Source organism: Mirounga angustirostris, unplaced genomic scaffold, assembly GCF_029215605.1.
Source record: "Mirounga angustirostris isolate CCGP_5_RB_7025 unplaced genomic scaffold, mMirAng1.0.hap1 SCAF_3, whole genome shotgun sequence".
NCBI classification, from domain to species: Eukaryota; Metazoa; Chordata; class Mammalia; order Carnivora; family Phocidae; genus Mirounga; species Mirounga angustirostris.
The window spans coordinates 150,081,989-150,100,451 of record NW_026991711.1 but is presented as its reverse complement, the minus strand read 5'-3'; the positions used below and the strand labels follow the sequence as shown (position 1 = coordinate 150,100,451).

General features: G+C 36.4%; 1 long non-coding RNA gene across 1 annotated transcript in view; it reads right to left on the bottom strand.

Annotated features, from left to right (window-relative positions):
* Nucleotides 1-6,532: 6,532 nt before the first annotated feature.
* Nucleotides 6,533-18,463, bottom strand: part of LOC123839034 (uncharacterized) — a 99,642-nt gene continuing 87,711 nt past the window's right edge. The window contains exons 5-6 of the long non-coding RNA XR_010409842.1: nucleotides 14,641-14,786; nucleotides 6,533-6,683 (exon numbers count right to left, since the gene is read on the bottom strand). This is a non-coding gene — a long non-coding RNA (uncharacterized LOC123839034). The remainder of the gene's footprint in view (nucleotides 6,684-14,640; nucleotides 14,787-18,463) is intronic.

The following is an 18,463-nucleotide window of genomic DNA, read 5'->3' as shown; positions in this document are numbered from 1 at the left end:
GAGAAAAAAATTATAACTGTAAAGTGCATCCATCATGGATGGGTGAATGGGGATGCATGAATCCCCATAACTGTCTTTTTCCAATCATTGCATACAGTGCTAAAAAATTATTCATTTTTACATTTTCTCCCAATGTTTAAATTCTCTAAACTTGCTATTGCTTTGTAATTTTTGTAACCTGACTTTTGATATGAAATGCTTTATGAAATGGCTTAGAGGTGTAAAAATCTCAAGGATGTCAAGAACGAAATTTTCAAAAACACTACAACCAAATAGAACAAGATTTTAAATCCAATCTATTAAAGAAAAGCAATGCCACGGAGGGCTTCAGAGGCCCTGGCAGGGCACTACCATTACAATGTGCCTAATTCTACCCACTGCAAATACTCAGATTTCTATTTGAAAATTCTTCACATTCATCACTGGGCAAAGAGAGCACCGTTACAATAATTTTTAAACTAATTTTCTGGCTCAAGCCAGTTTGAAGTTTCTATTACTTGAACTGAAAGAACCTTGACAAAGACAAAAAAAAAAAAAAAAAAAAAAAAAAACCAAAAACAACCTACGTGTTTTTTATGTTGAGAATAACAATTTTATTGTTGATTATTACAAAAATACACAAAAACGGAGTGCCTGGGTGGCACAGTCGGTTAAGCATCCAAATCTTGGTTTTTGCTCAGGTCGTGATCTCAGGCATTGAGAAGGGATGTTATTTATTGGAGAGTCCCTGAGATCAAGCCCCGTGTCAGCTCCACACTCAGCATGGAGTCGGCTTCTGATTCTCTCTCCTTCTCCCTCTGCCCACCGCCCCCCCCCAATTCATGTTCTTCTCTCTAAGATAAATAAATAAATCTTTTTTAAAAATACACAAAAAACACGCTGGTTGTTTAGCTCTATATTACTGCAAACCCATCATTTAGAGTATTTGACAAATTTTTTTTAAAGACAATAAAAACCAAGACGTAATTCAAAATCTCAGTTACGTGACTTGAAAAGGGAGCATGTATGTTTTGCAAGTTGAAACCGCAGCCAAATTCTACTCATTGAGTTCCTAGGGGATCTGGGTTACAAAATTAATGTGTTACATTTACTTTCTCATTTCCATCCTTTTATCTCTTATTCTGTTTTTGTCCTCCAGATTAAGAATATGAAACTCAGTGAAAAAAAAAATGAATAGGGCCAGTGCAAAAAAGAAATATCACCTGTATTTTCACCACCAAGAGTACCCATTGCTAACATTTGCTCTGTGCCCTCCAAGGATCATTGAGGTCCCTGAGAGACTTACTCTCCAATAAATAACATCCCTTCTCAATGCCTGGGCTGGGAATAAATTGAGAAATAAAACAAAAGTTTAAAACAGAAGCTAAAATATTGCCTATATTATTGACAGACACTTGGTTTGAGTTGGTGCATCTAAAACTGAACAATCAAAATAGTAGTTTCAGTCACACGGTTCCTGGTCCCCCTACCTAGGAGGAGATGTCTTTTGAAAAAGGAGTTAAATTCTGTTTCCTGAGATCTATGAGAGAGAGAAAGAGACAGACAGATTGAGAGAGAGAGAGATGGAGGCAAAGACAGAGATACAGAGAGAGACAGAAAGAGGTAAGGGTGTAGCTGAACTCTGCACAGCCAGTAATTCTTTCCAAGTTTATTCCTAAATATATTTATCAAATACGTTGCAACACCACTCCAAGAGCAAATGAGTAAAGACCCAGGAAAAATATATTTTTTTAAAGATTTTATTTATTTATTTGAGAGAGAATGAGAGAGAGAGAGAGAGCACATGAGAGGGGGGAGGGTCAGAGGGAGAAGCAGACTCCCCGCTGAGCAGGGAGCCCGATGCGGGACTCAATCCTGGGACTCCAGGATCATGACCCGAGCCGAAGGCAGTCACTTAACCAACTGAGCCACCCAGGCGCCCCAGAAAAAATATTTTAGCAAGGAAATCGAGAGCCAAGAAAAGGCATTACCCAGTACCTATAGCCACTTTTTTTCCTTTTCTCACAGGAAAGTAAATTGTACATACTCACTACTTAGTAATAATATAACAGTATATCATAGACTTGTCCCCTCCCTGTGTTTATTAATATTTTTTTTCCATTATAAGCAAACTATGGCCATCTGGACAAATATTTATGTTAGACTCAGGTTACGAATCTTTGGGTAAAACATGAAAGTGTAATACTAAGTTCTTTTTTTTTATCCTATCATATTTCACCCAATTTTGATGTGTCCCATTATGGATCATCCTCACTTGGTTAAGGTGATGGTCCCTGTCAGGCATCTCCTCTATAACATTCTTCTCTTTCCCTTTATAATTGGTAGGTATTTTCTGAAGAAGTACTTTGAAACTATGTAAATATTTCATTCCTCATCAAACTTTCAATTCATTCATTTATTTATTTACAGTATTAACAGTTTATAATCTGTTATTTTCATGATTTATTTTGAGATTCACATTGTGTCAGATTTGGCCAAAGTGAGTCCTTTCAAGCTAACTTCTGTGTCCCATAGCCATGTCTCCATCGTCCAGGAGCACTTCCTCACTTCTGGGCACAAAAAGGTATTCAAGTCTCATTTTACATTTTCCCGGCCCCAGCTCTAGAATCAGCCATTTCTTGAAAGAAGACAGTCCCTTTCACTGAAGGATGATATTTACAATCTGAGCTCCAGGTGCTGTGTCATTGCAATTAGGCTTTTTGCTTTACTTAGTCCCTTTCAGTAGCCAAAACCAGGGAATACATGTATACATTTATATATTTTATTCCCTCTCCCTCTGAATCTTTCATTTTGAAAATCTTGAGCTCATGCACTTACCTCTAATTCCAAATTTCATATTTGTAACTCCCTTCTCCTCCAGTGAAAATCTAATTCTACTCCCATTATCCTTAATATATTTTCTTATTTAGTCAGTGTCCTGGTCTATAACCAATTTCCCGTGGCTGTCACAGTCCCTCCCCTGTGTGGCCAGGCCACTTCTCCGCAGGAATATCTTCACCATCCTGCTCAGGACCAACAACTCAAGACAGACCCCTACATCTTCCCCCACCTAGGACTCCAGCACATGGCCAGGCTGACTTCTGTGTGATTTCTTCTGCATCTTACTTGGGCTCTAACTTGTTACCCGAGGCTGCTCCTTCAGGAGGTCACCTTTTTCACTACACTTGGGCTTCCTGACCCCTCTCTGGGCCACTGCAATCCCCCCATCCCAGTCCCAGTGCAGAGGTTTACCTTGCTTGGCCACTCTTAATAGATGAAATTCATATTGCCAAACTAATTCTGGAAAGTTAATAAAAACGTACACTCTTAGGAGCAGTATATAAGTGAGTGCCATTTCTTTAATGTGCAACACTTGTATTTTCTTGATTACCTGTGTTACCTAGTTAGTAAGGAAACAGGCACAGGGGGCTGTGTGAAGCATGCTTCTCGGTGTTCTTGACACGTCATTGTCCTGCAAGTTCCCACAGTCCCCTCTTGATTTTATTTCATGATGTGCTTTTATCTCCATTTTCTCCCATCCGCTAACCCAACACTAGCATTCATTCTAATGTGCTTTAATATGTATCTTTTAAAAATTTTATATGTATTCTTGCAAAATACTTACTTTTTATGCTTTTTAATGTATGCAAATGCTATTGTGTAAACTACTCCATCTTGGTTGTTACTTTTTTCTCCAAACTCCTTTAAGGTTTCAAATAATCTAAGTGAGAATTTAGCTCAATTATTGTTTGAATTCTTATTCTTTTATTGTTTAACTTTCACTGTTAATAAAGCTGAATATGTTTTCATACAGTTAGTAAGCATCTGTATTTTTTTTTTGTGAACTGGCTATTTGTATATTTTACTCATTTTTTTCTCTTTTCCCAATGGATTTGTATATTTTTCTTTTTCGTAATGATTTTTAAGGGTTCTTTAATATATGTATTAATCTCTAGCAAAAAATAAGGTGTTTCCTTAAACTTAATTTAAATAATTAAATCATTTTGTTGATTCCTTTGGACTATATACAATTTCTTTAAAGGTAGTCTTGTATGTCTTCTGGGGGTTTTTGGTAATGCTTATAAAGACCTTCCACCCAAACTAATCACCTATATTTTCTTCCAGTGTTTGTAGTTTTATTTTTTTACTTTTTTTTCCCCCCAATTTAGTTTGGTGTGAAATCTAAGATAAGGCTTTTGTTCTCCCCTGCCCCCACCCCTGGATAATTACCTAGGTGTCTAACACTGTTTAATGAATGAGTCATTCTTTCTCCTGTGGTTTTAGAAGTAATCCTTATCACATATTAATTGAAATATGAAACAGTGTTGGGCGCCTGGGTGGCTCAGTCGCTGGGCGTCTGCCTTCGGCTCGGGTCATGATCCCAGGGTCCTGGGATCGAGTCCCGCATCGGGCTCCCTGCTCGGCGGGAAGCCTGCTTCTCCCTCTCCCACTCCCCCTGCTTGTGTTCCTGCTCTCGCTCTCTCTCTGTCAAATAAGTAAATAAAAATCTTTAAAAAAAAAAAAAAAAAAGAAGAAATATGAAACGTGTCTGTTCCTGGCGAACTTCCAGGTGTAATCAAACAGTATGCACAATGCAGTAAGAGCCCCCAAAAAGCACAGTGCAGAGTGAAAGTTAGCCAAGCTCCTATGCCAGCCAAGCCAGTGCAGCCCATGAGCCTAGAGAAAGGGGCATCTTTTCTAATTAGGGAGACAGCCTCAGGTTCTAGCGAAGCACCTGCAGAGCTTCCTTGGAAGGCGGCAGGGGGCTTCTCTAATTGGCACAAAGTCATCATATAGGCTAGAGGCAGCCCTTTCCCTTTAATCTTTTGGTATATTCCTGCAATAAATCAGTATTAATAACCTCAGCCTATAATTGTTCAAAATATCTGTTAGGCAAGGTCTTCATTATTTTCCCTTCAAAAGTTTTATCAGTATTTTCTCAAGTTTATTTTTCCACATGAACTTGGGAAACATTCTGTTAAATTTCCTCATCACATCTTTTTCTTCCCTACTTTTGACCTCGACACTTTTCTGTTAGAATTGCTTTAAATATATATGTCCATTTACTTGAATCACTTCTTTATTCATATTTTTTCTTCTGATCCTGAAACAGAAGATGCACTTCCAACTTGAAAAGACTTCTGCACCCATTCATGTTATATCTTTACCCTCCAACCCATTACACTGCCCCTTGTTAGGTTCCCTGGTTACTGCTAAGAGTGAAAGAATCATTATTCCACAAGAATACAGAATACAAATAACACTTAGAATGCAACAGCCCTACTTTACAGTAGAAATGAGGGAAAACACAGACTTCAATCCAGGTCAGGTTTCCACTTCCAGTTCCATTTCATAAGCACTCTACACAGTAATGGATGTTAGGTGAAAGCCAGTCATGACCAAGAGTGCAAACCTTGGATGTGCTTCATGGAAAGGTCTAGCCTAATGACCAGGAGTGGTCTCTTGAGATGTGCTCTCCTGCCCCAGTGTTTGCAGGCCTGGAAAGTTTGCTCAAAGCAGTTTTATTTGCACGAAAAACTGCTGAGTTCAGAAAATATTTTGCCTGCTTAAAGACTCACATACTTCAAATACAAAAATAGAACAAACAGAATTTTATTGCAAATAGAAGAATGTTATTTTTTTTGTCAATAAGATTGGAAACAAATGATACATTCTAGGTTGTCTAAAAAATATTTTCTGGCAAAAGAAAACTTTATTTGAAAATTATGATTTGTTATCTTTCACTAGAATATTTTCTTAAGTTCCCTTCAAAATCCTATATCAGAATTTGCCCAGACCTGATGACAGAGCCTGACAGAAAAGCAGAGCAAGGCAAGGCACCTATATGCTTGGGTCTGACATAATGTGATTTGGGAAAATGTCATCATGCTTTAAAATGCAAAGGGGATATTGGCTCCTATCATAATATATAACAAGAAAAGACTTTTTCTCACTGAGTCTCTTTTTCATTACACGGGTAAAATAATTCTAACAGTGACTCTTCTGCAAAAGGCAATCTATGGCAGGAATTGCTAGAACAGAGACTTGTCATGTTGGTTCTGCATCAACAGTCTCTAACCCAACAACCTGAGAATACACACAGATAAAATGCTATCAGTTCAATGGAAATTGGCTGGTTTTCAAAGGGTATGACTGCATAAGCCCATTGTTCAATTTCAAAAATGAAACCCTCTAGAAGCAATTTCAAAATTACACAAATCTTTCACATACACTGATAGTGCAGGTAAGGCTCATCCATTTTCCACATAACAATAAATTGCTAAAGACTTTTAAATGAACACCACTATCTATACAATGCCTGTTTGAAAATCTATACAGTGTACAAGTAAAGAATGTAATAAAGTACCTAATAAAATTAAATCATTTTCATTAAAAATTGTTCTGTGCCATGAGTTTGGGGGGGAAATTAATGAAGGGTAAGTGAATAGATTGCGTAGATAGTTCTTAAAGTTTGGAGAAAGCTGTCATGGCTTAAATTTTTATTTACTGAATTCAGTTTCAGATATTTTTTATAAATGTGAGTTTTGGGCTGTTGATTTTTGAAGGAAGAGGCACAGTATAGAGTTTTAAAACATGGACTTGGAGTCATGAAATCATAAAAGTCAAATTTGTGCTCTTCCACTTACCGGTTGTGGAATCCTGGGCAAGTAACTTCCCCTCCTTTAATAAAAGTTTCCTTATTTCTGAAACAGAGTTGTCGAAATTACTAGTGTTAGTAAATTAGTTATTTAGCATAGTGTGGCAAATAACTTTAAAACAAATAATGGTTGTCCAAGTAAACAGGTAAAAGTATTCAAACTTTTGATATATTAATGAGGGCTTGTCTTGAAACTGAATCAATGTGGGCCAAAATAAAAGGAAAACAATAGCTTTGGCTAAAAATCAAACTAGATGTGTGGATTTTTCTTTGGAGAAGTAAAATATATTTCTGGCATTTTTTGTCAAGAGAAAGAGGGATTTTATTTATGTATTTTTAAGTGTTTTTACTTATATATAATTGAGATACAACATTATATTAGTTTCAGGGGTACAACATAATGATATGCACACACATGACATATATGATAAATGATCACTGAAATAAATCTCATTAACATCCATCACCACATGTAGTTATAAGTTCTCTCACTTGTGATGGCACAACTTTCAAGATCTACACTCTTAGCAACTTTCACATATACAATACAGTATTATTAACTATAGTCAGTCATACTGTACATTGTATCCCCAATATTTATTATTTTATAACTGAAAGTTTATATTTTTTTCCTTCTAAGGATTTTATTTATTTATTTGGGCGAGACTGAGTGTGCATGCGAGAAAGAGCACAAAAGGGGGGCGGGTGGAGGGTGGGGAAGGGCGAGGAGGGGCAGAGGGAGAGGGAGAAGCAGACTCCCCACTGAGCAGGGCTCCATCCCAGGACCCCGGGATCATGACACCAGCCAAAGGCAGACGCCTAACCGACTGAGCCACCCAGGCGCCCCTATAACTGGAAGTTTAAACCAGGGGTCAAAACGTACCAACTTCCAGTTATGTGTTTATTTTTATCTCTTAACTAATCTATGGAATTTATTCAGATATTGTCAGTTTTTTCCATCAATGTATCTTTTCTGTTCCAGAATTCCACATAACATTTATGTCTCCTCTTATCTGTGACAGTTCCTTGGTCTTTCCTTAGCCTTCATGACATTGACTATTTTGAAGAGTGAAGGTTGAATATTTTGTAGAATGTCCCTCAAATTAAGTTTGTCTGTTGCTTTCTCATGGTTATACCGGGGTCATGAATTATTGGAAAAGAGACCACAGAGGTAAAGTTTCCTCATTGTATCATATTGGAAGCATGTGATATTGACATGAGTTCCTACTGGTGATGTTAATTTGGTTAAGGTGATGTCTGCCAGGTTTTCCTACTTTAAAGCTACCATTTTTCTCTTTGTGATTAATACATATTTGGAAAGAGATACTTTGAGACTATACACATATCCTATTTCTCCCTAGACTTCTGCCCAATAATTTTAACCTGCACTGAAAGATCTTGCCTGCAGCAATTATACTGTAGAGTTCTAATAGTGATTTTTCTCTTCCCTCACAATTTTTACAGTTATTAATTGGGAATCTTTTGTAAGGCAGAACATTGCTTCTGCCTCACCTAGCATCACCTTATAACTGAGTTTAGTTCGAATCTTAAAATGCCGTCTGCTCAAAGAACCAGAGTAAGGTTACTGCTAGGAAGCAGGAATGAAGGAGATCAGATCTGCTCCGGGAGCCCCGTCATCATTCATACACCATTCAGAGTACCTCTAATGCCAGTCATTGAGCTGGTGCAGGAGAAATGACAGTGAATAAGCACAGTCTTTGCCCTAAGGAACTCACACTCCAGCAGAGGATAATAAATAAATGCAGGTTAGGCACTAAAATAAAAATATAGTCCTTAGTGTTGGGTGAAGGATGTGCTAATAATTTAGAAACCAGGCATGTTGTCACAATTTGAGCTTAGTTCTGGAAGGTGATTGGGTGTTCAGCAGGCAGGCAAGATGGAGAAAGGCATTTCTGGGAGAGAGAATGTCATGTTCAAAGGCTGAGAAGCTTGAAATAGATAACTACAGAACAGTTTAAAGAGCTTAGTGTGTTGGTGAGTATTCAGGGAGGGTTCGAACTTATCTTGTAAATCTTTGTAATGGGAGCTATCGAAGTCTTAGAATAAGATGATTTTGTTTTAGAAAATGTACTCCGGTGACCATTTAGAAAAGATACTGAATCTGTGTGAAACTGGAAGTAGGGAGATGAATTAAGGGAGTTGGGTTCCCTTTATATCGAGCTTAATATTACTGGGTATCTGAGCAGCTAAATACAAGAGGGTATAGAAATGACAAATTTTAGAGTGATGTAATTCTTTATTGCATTGGGAAAAGGTACCTGTCATAGGTCTTACAGCTTTGATTTATCTTAGTAAATCTTTGACAGTATACAGGAAATTAAAATGACGTTGGTACCTCCAGGGACGGATTTATTTATTTATTTATTTGTTTGTTTGTTTGTTTGTTTATTTATTTATTTATTTTAGAAAGGCAGACTGCCTCATGCATCACCTCATTTGGATGTGTCTGGAGTCTTGGAAGCTTGACTACCCTACAATCTCCTACAAATGGACCTTGAAAGCTTATTTAGAAGTGCTAGCAAGGAAGGACCCTATACCCTTGACAAAAGAATGGTTCTCTTCTATCCTAGAAGGTCATCCTCTTGGACACAGCACATGGCTTCGGGAGGGAGTGGTGAGGGAGGAAGGGGACACCTGCTTAGCCAGCCAGATCAGCTCAATCAACCTTAGTGATAAATGAGGTCTCAGATGTCACAGCCAGATCACCCTCACATCCTAGGGACATATTTAACTCTATTCCTAAAGTTACCTTTTAATTATTTTAGTTATTATTTTAACTATTTTAAGTTCATATTTGAGCTCAGCTATTCAGAAAATTTAAAGGCATGGGAATAAAGCCAAGTGAAGGAATTTCAGAAAATGGTAAGAGTAAGATGCTTATGAGGGAAGGTAAACAGTAAAGGAACATTCTAGTTATTACTGAACAACGTGAACTCTAGATAATACAATAGAAGTTGATGAGATAGTAAAGAGAAATGCATAGTTAATGGCAATTCAGACTACATACTGTATGACAAACTAGCAATGTGTTGACTTTTGAGTTTACATAAAGATTCCATGAGTACCAAAAATATTAGCCTATATAAATATTTTAGAAAGTTCTATGAGAAACTGTATGTATTAGTCAGAGTCCTGGAAGGAAACAAATAGCTCATTCAAACCAGATAATTTGAGAAAAGTTTAATAACGAGACTATAAGGGTGTGAGCAAGGTTTAAGAAATAGTAACCCTCAGGGCACCTGGCTGGCTTAGTCAATGGAGCATGCAGCTCTTGATCTTGGAGTTGTGAGTTCGAGTCCCACGTTGGGTGTAGAGATTACTTAAAAATAAAATCTTCAGAAAGGAAGGAAGGAAGAAAGGGAGAGAGTTGCCCTCATATACTTTGGGAATACTTTGGGAAGCCCTTACTACCCCTAGACCTGAAGAGGTAAGAGGAAGGAAAGGGAAAGTTACTAGAATCTAGAGAGGATAATTATATGGAAAAGATGCCTAATAGAAGTTGTGACCTTCAGTAAAGGGGCACAGCCAAATGGAAACTGGGCAGGAAGAGAACAGGGGGAATAAATGGGCCAGTATCACTTTGCTCCCGCAGTCCCATCTGCTGGTGCTTCCCATTGCCCAACTGAAGGCAACGGAGCAACTGGATGCAGCCCCAAAAGGAGCAGAACAGGATAAAAAGAAGATGGAGAGTAAATCTGGAAGGTTAAGATGAAGACATTCAAGACATTTATTTATTTTTTTATTTTTGTAAAAGATTTTATTTATTTATTTGTCAGAGAGAGAGAGAGCACAAGCAGGGGGAGCTGCAGGCAGAGGGAGAGGGAGAAGCAGACTCCCCACTGCGCAGGGAGCCCGATGCCGGGCTTGACCCCAGGACCCTGGGATCATAACCTGAGCCGAAGGCAGACGCTTAACCAACTAAGCCACCCAGGTGCCCCTATTCAAGACATTTAAACTAATATTTTATAAGATGCAAGAAAGAGTTATCTTTATTTACATTGGACTTTATTTGAATGTAACTCTCTTTAATGATAGAGAAATTTTAATCTATATGAGTATTTTTGGTTTGGGATTTATTAAATTCAGGGCAGCACAGAACTTAGCATGTGGAATATTTTTTATCATTTCCAAATACATTTTACAGTCACTGGAAACAGAAGGAACACGAGAAAATATAGAAAATCACACATGTACTTGAGGAAGTGTTTGTATATGTCAAATTTATATGATGGAAGAATGAAATAAAATACAAAATGGATATAGTTTATAAGCTTAAAAACTTCTGTTGCCTAGTGGGCATTGTGAAATCCAATTTGATGTTAAAATAAATATGAAAATGCACAAAAGATATTTAGAAAAATCATTTACATAATGCCCAAACATCAGAAACTACTTAAATGCCTTTAGGCAAAGCAAAATGTGTTTTTATGACACTAACACTTAAAATTTCTTCTTTAAGCAAAGGATATCATGAGGGAATCTAGTTTTTTTGTGTGTGTCTGTTAGCACAATACTTGAATTTTCACATGAAAAACTGAAACAATATTGTCTCATCATCTACTTCAAATAATGTTTAAAAGTGCAGGTAGGTTACAATTTTAGTTAAGAGTATTGTAATTTATTATTTAAACTAGTAAGAAAAAATTCTTTTTTCACAGATCTTTAAAACGAGACAATATTTAAATACACACTTAAAAATAAAGTCTTAAAGTAAATTATTTTTGCAAATTTGGGGGGATTTTTTTCAGAATACTTTATTTTGTATCATTTAAAATATTAGTTTCTATTAGCCAGGTGCTGGTCAAAAGTTTCTTACAAGTTTTGGGGCACCTGGGTGGCTCAGTCAGTTAAGCATCTGACTCTTGATTTTGGCTCGGGTCATGATCTCAGGGCCATGAGATTGAGCCCTGCATTGGGCTCTGTGTTAAGCAGGGAATCTGCTTGAGATTCTTTTTCCCTCTCCCTCTGCCCCTCCCCACCCTCTCTCTCTCTCTCAAATAAATAAATAAATCTTAAAAAAAAAAAAATAGCACAGAAACTTAGAAGGAAACCATAAAGAGTATTTCTTTGGGGGGAGAGGGTGGTGGGAGGGAGAAAGAAGAACAAAGATGCAGATATTTATATGAAGATTTAAGAGTGTTTAAAGAATATATTCAGAAGATGTCTTGTTTTAGGATGTTAGGTGGTTAAAGGAATAGAGGGATTTTCACAACCAAAGATATTAACCAATGAATTATTTAACAAAGATTTTTAAAGATTTTATAACTGTAACCAATGTCTTTCCCTACCCTTAGTTGATATATTAAATGCTGAATAATAGATGAAATGTCACTTAAGGGTTAAAGTTGGACAATTTTATAATGTATATTTTTAATAAAGAACAAGCTCACAGTAAAAACAATAACAACAACAAAAAAACAAGGGTGCCTGAGTGGCTCAGTCGGTTGAACATCCAACTCTTGATTGCAGCTCAGGTCATGATCTCATGGTTGTGGGATCGAGCCCCACATTGGGCTCTGCACTCCGTGTGGAGTCTGCTTCAGATTCTCTCTCTCTCTCTCTCAAATACATAAGTAAGTAAGTAAGTAAGTAAATAAATAAATAAATAAATAAATAAATAAAATATTTTTAAAAAAGCAAGCATGCAAAAAATATATATTTCAATGGAAAAGGAATTAAAGTTTTTAGAACAGATTAAAATGATGCTATAGAGCAAAAATTATTAATGCTATATTTTTTAGCAATTAAAAAAACAAATTAAGTCCTTTTGAATTGCCCTAAAATCCTATGCTTTGACCTACCTGGGCTGAATTTTTGTGTTTGATCTGAAATGAGGATCTAATTTTATTTTTATTCATGTGAATAGCCAATTGTCCCAGCACCATTAAGTCATCTCTTCCCTGGTTTATAATTCCATATCACTCATATACTATAGTGTCATATTAATGGATCTGTTTCCACGTACTTTGTTCTGTTCTACTGTTTATCCACTCAAGCATCAGCACCACACTATTCTTTTTTTTTTTTTTTTTTTAAGTAGGCTCCATGCCCAACATGGGGCTTGAACTCACAACCCTGAGACCAAGAGTCACATGTTCTACTGCCTGAGCCAGCGAGGCACCCCAGTTCTACACCATTTTAACTACTATAGATCCATAGTAAGTCTTTATATCTTTAAGGGAAACTCCCCTCTTCTCAGTCTTTCACTTCTCTCTTTTCCTTTTTTTTATTCTCTTTTTTCTCTTTCTATACCTCTTTTATTTTTTCGTTCCCTCTTATTTACTCTATTTAAAAAAAAATTGTCCTGTCTGGATTAGAATAATTTGTCAATAACATGAAAAACAGTTTTATCATCTTGTTGTCCTTTATATCTCTTTTCTCTTTTTCTGGAACTCTTTTTTTAATTTTGCTTGTATATAAGACTTTTTCTAGTTAAACACTTTCTTATATATTCAGCATTCTCTTTTAATTAACTAATCATCTCTTTTCTTTTTACTTCAGAATTTTACTTTTTTTAAAATCTGTTCTTTTCTGTTCATAGTTCTTGTTCTTTCATTATGTTTTATATTTCTTCTTTTATTATTTTACATTTTCACTTAATGGGGATTAAATGTCCCTTTCATAGAGATCCCAATTGTATTTTGCCAGCTTCCTCTGAACTAAGATACTTCTTATTCCTTATCAGTAAAAACCCAAAACTCATACTGGTTGGGGTTGATATCCAGGTTCCATATTTTTCTGATCCTTCTGGGATACCTGTCACTTTCCATACTGTATTTGATGTCTCTCTTTATTGCCAATACCTGGACTAATAGATTAGTAAGTAAAAGTATTTAAATATTTGTTAATTCTCTAGTAATCCTTTGAATATAATTATTTGGATTTCTGACTACACCCACAGTGGCCAGCAAAACATCCCATTTAACGTCTCTAATCTCAGCCTTGGTTAAACTATTCTCCTGACACTGTAGGGATTACAGGATACACTGGAGCTAAGGTCAAGGTCTCTAGTGTTATGATACACCACAGTGTTTTCAAAATAATTGACAAGTTTGATTCATTGCACTCTCAGCTGAAATAGATAATTTCAATTACACAACATAATGTTTAGAATCAGTACATAAATATATTAACTTTAGAAAAATACCACTTAAAACACAATTTTAATTGATAAAAGCTACAAACTGTTTTCATAAATAATTTGACAAAGATTTTACTACTTCAATTGCCCTCTATACTTTAAATACCCAACATCTTGGTATATATGCTAATTCTGCATGTATGATAAAATAGGTAAGTAAACATCAACATTAGAGACTGCTAATGGGAATTCAGACAATACAATAATAATGTAAGATAATTTACTCTTTTCCAAATGAAAATAAACATTGCAATTTTGTTTTTGATAAGAAAACACATATTTGCAATTATCAAAATATTTAAACTCATGTTTTCATTCCTCCTACTATATGTTTCCCTGTGGCTTCAATTTAACACATTTTTTAAAAAACTCAAATATAAATTTTCTTGTTAGATTAATTAATCCCAAATTAAGAAATGTGAGACTAAACACATGAAAAAGATGTAACATCCTTGAGAAAAATGACATTATTACTTAAAGGATATCTGAAAATTTGAAAATATTTTGGATATTAGTTTTTTTTTTTTGTAGATATATTAGTGTAAAGCACATAGAGATTATTAGTAAATTCTTTGTTAATTCAAATACTACTCTAACAACACTTGTTCATTTTCTTCTTGGTCTTAATATTTCTTGGGACAAATAGTTGTTCTTTATTAATATTATTATATAATATTTCCTAAATTGTGGTATAAATAAAAATCTTTCCCCAATGTTGTATATTTAAAATCATTTTCTTGAACAGTATATGATAGAAACTCTGAGCCTATTATAAGCCTTAATCAAACCATGAGAACTAATGCTATTTAGAACTATTCAGAAATGTCCTCTTAAGGGTCACCTGGGTGGCTCAGTCAGTTGGGCATCTGCCTTCAGCTCAGGTCATGATTCCAGGGTCCTGGGATTGAGTCCTGCATCGAGCTCCCTGCTCAGCGGGGAGCTTGCTTCTCCTTCTGTAGCCGCTCCCCTTGCTTGTGCTCTCTTTCTCTGTCAAATGAATAAATCTTTTTTTAAAAATGCCCTCTTAGGAAATGGAAAATTGTCTATTAAAGATGTCAGAAATAATGTAAAAACAACTTCAGAAACAATATGTAGAATCTCCATATGTAAATGAAAAGATGCTAACATCAAAGTCAGGAAACTGTTGGGACACCTGGGTGGCTCAGTCAGTTAAGCAACCGACTCTTGATTTCAGCTCAAGTCATAATCAGGGTGGTGAGATGAAGCACTGTGTTGGGCTCCTCACTGGGTGTGAAGCCTGCTTAAGATTCTCTCTCTCCCTCTCCCTCTGCCACTCCTCCCCCCCACTCCACCTGACCCCCAGCTCAGGGCTTGTACTCTCTCTCTACAAAAGAAAAAAAAAAAAAAGCCAGCAAACTGTTTGAATAGGAAATTCCAGTTCTAAGAAATCTCCAGCAGTGGAGAAACTGAGAAAATACACACACACACACACACACATTTAGCAGATGTTTTATGGTAGCTTGAATTGTGTTTCCAGAAAAAAAGAACCTCATTTTAATTATAACAAAATGGCAAGTCAGCAAATTAGACTGTGTCTTTGAAGTCCTTGGCTTGTTTGAAAAGACATTAAGATAACAAATTTGTAGAAAATGCTATTTGAGGGGCACCTGGGTGGCTCAGTCGGTTAAGTGTCTGCCTTTGACTTGGGTCAAATCCCAGGGTCCTGGGATTGAGTCCCACATTGGGCTCTCTACTCAATGGGGAGCCTTCTTCTCCCCCTCCCTCTGCCTGCTGCTTCACCTGCTTGTGCTCTCTCTCTCTGTCAAATAAATAAAATCTTAAAAAAAAAAAAAAAAGAAAATGCTATTTGAGAAAATTCTTTTTTTAAAGAGTTTTATTTATTTATTTGACAGAGAGAATGAGAGAGAGAGCACATGAGGGGGGGGTAGGGTCAGAGGGAGAAGCAGACTCCCTGCCGAGCAGGGAGCCCAATGCGGGACTCGATCCCGGGACTCCAGGATCATGACCTGAGCCGAAGGCAGTCGCTTAACCAACTGAGCCACCCAGGCGCCCTATTTGAGAAAATTCTTGCAAAATTGATTCTTTTGAACAAAGTTGGAAATAGAAAAGGTCATCTTGTATTTTTAGCTAAAATACATGTTGTAGCATAGAGGTTTAAAACATAGTTAATAAAATCATCTTTTCTTGGTGCTGATCAAATTCTACCTCTACTATTTACTAGCAGTGGGACTCTAGGAGAGAAATGAGAAGGCAATGTTTGAAGGAATAATGGCTGATACTTTTTTTTTTTTAAAGATTTTATTTATTTATCAGAGAGAGAGACAGACAGAGGCAGGCAGAGGGAGAAGCAGGCTCCTTGCTGAGCAAGGAGCCCGATGTGGGACTCGATCCCAGGACCCTGGAATCATGACCTGAGCCGAAGGCAGAGGCTTAACTGACTGAGCCACCCAGGTGTCCTGGCTGATACTTTTCTAAAACTGATTTGAGAAGCTTGTTGAACTAATTCAGAATAAATGCAAGGAAAGCACATTTAGACAATTATATTAACGTTAATATGAAAACCAAATACCAAGACAAGTCTTAAAACTAGTTCAAAAAGGATGGCACATAACTTTTAAAAGAGCAAAAGAAAGACTTACAGATGACTTTGTAACGGAAATTATGAAAACCAGCATGAAATGGAATGACATTTTAATAGCGCCAAGGGAAAAAAAAAAAGCCCAACCTAATATCCTTTACCAGTAAGTCTTCCAAAATTTAAGGAAAAATATTTTTTTTCTAGAAAAAAGAGAATCCAAAAGAAATTTTCATCAGCAGACCCACAATACATACATACTGAAATAAATTGTTTTTATTCCTTTCTTAAGTAAAAATAAACCCAGTTTATATTATATGACTTAGTCTAATAAACGTTGAATCTGTGAGTTTAGTCTAAATAATCTTCTCATCTGTGAGGGTGCCCTGAGAATTTCTTCATCTATCATAGGATAACATTTATTTCATTCTCTGTGATCTCGTTTTTTATACACTAATGAGTACTTCTTTGTTTGCAGGGTATTAATTTGTTATAATCTGACTCTTCCTCTAGGATGAACTTGTAGTAAGCAACAGTGTAAAACAGTTAATTTGAAATCTGTGGTAAGGAATACTGTCATGTTCATCTTTGTATCTTTGTATCTCTAGTAGTTAGCACATTGTCTAATGCATAGTATTATTCTCTATTTGATAAACATATGAATGATTAAATTAATTAATGACTTTGTAGTAGAGGCTGGAGGTGGAAAAGAATAGAAAAAATAGCCTATCTTCTGAGTGGTTATTACCTAATTAAGATGGTTTAGCATATTTTTTAGGCTCTAAATGTCAGTAATAAAATGTGTAAAATAGGAAATAAGTCCTTGGGATTCAGGGAAAAATACTGCATGAAAGGAAGAAACAAGTTAGTTGGTCTTAATAAACTCTTACCAATTTTATGCATTCTAACTCAGCTTTCTTGGGTGATCTAGAAAATTAAGAAATTTTTGGATGTTTTCCCTGTCCTTGAGGCATTTACAGTTTCCTATACACATCAAGCAGTTAGCCTTTGAGTGGATTTGTGTTTTTTGCCTACCTAACATGCTGTCCTTCTGGGAATGACACCCCAAATTTTTTTAAGAAATAAATTAATCCCATAGAGTACTGGCTTTGACACATCATGAAAGTGAGCACTTCAATGAACACTCCCGCTTTTTCAGAAGTTAGATTTTATATCTATAGGCTCAAAGAGTATAAACACAGCAAAGGATAATGTAAGAAATCAGACTAGTGGCTCTTCCGAGAGCATGGCTTCACCAGTCTCCCTGGCTTCCTCACCAGTGACTGTGTTCTTGCCGAGGCAATTGTATCTTCATTGTCTCTAAGTTCTCCGTGGTCACAGGAAGCCACAGAGGGCAGCTGACCAACCCTCTTAAATGTCTTAGCACATCACCCTGAATTTCCAGCAATTTTTAAAAAAGATTTTATTTGAGTGAGAGAGAGAGAGGGAGAAAGAGCACAAGCAGGGGGAGTGGCAGGCAGAAGGAGAAGCAGGCTCCCTGCTGATCAGGGAGCCCGACTCTGGGCTCCATCCCAGGACCCTGGAATCACGACCTGAGCCAAAGGCAGACACTTAATTGACTGAGCCACCCAGGCACCCCAAATCTCCAGCAATTTTATGATTGTTAAATACTGCCTTTAATAAATGTCACCTAGATCTGGTATCCAGATTGTTTTTCTGATGCTAGCTCTGGATATTTCTGAGACATAAAATAAAATAAATTTCATTTTCATATTGAGCTTATGTGTTTAGAGTTTCTGTTGCTTGAAACCAGAAGAATCCTGATGCAAAAAGACAGTAATGATGGTACAGGAGTTCAAAGACCTTCCTTCTTGAACTTCTCCCGCCTTATCATCCTTCCCTCTGTTTTTGTCTAGCAATAGAAAATTGCCCAGACATGTCGTTTGGGTGCTTCACATATTTATACCCTTTCTAGTAAAGTATTATGTCAAGATCAGCACAAAGATCATAGTTATGTTTTCTCTGGAGGTTTCAGTGATGACATATACGTCCATCTCCTTACCTCCTGCATGCAAACTTCATTTATTTCTGTACCAACACTTTGCCTTTTACATGCCATCTTTATACATATAATACTACATTGTAA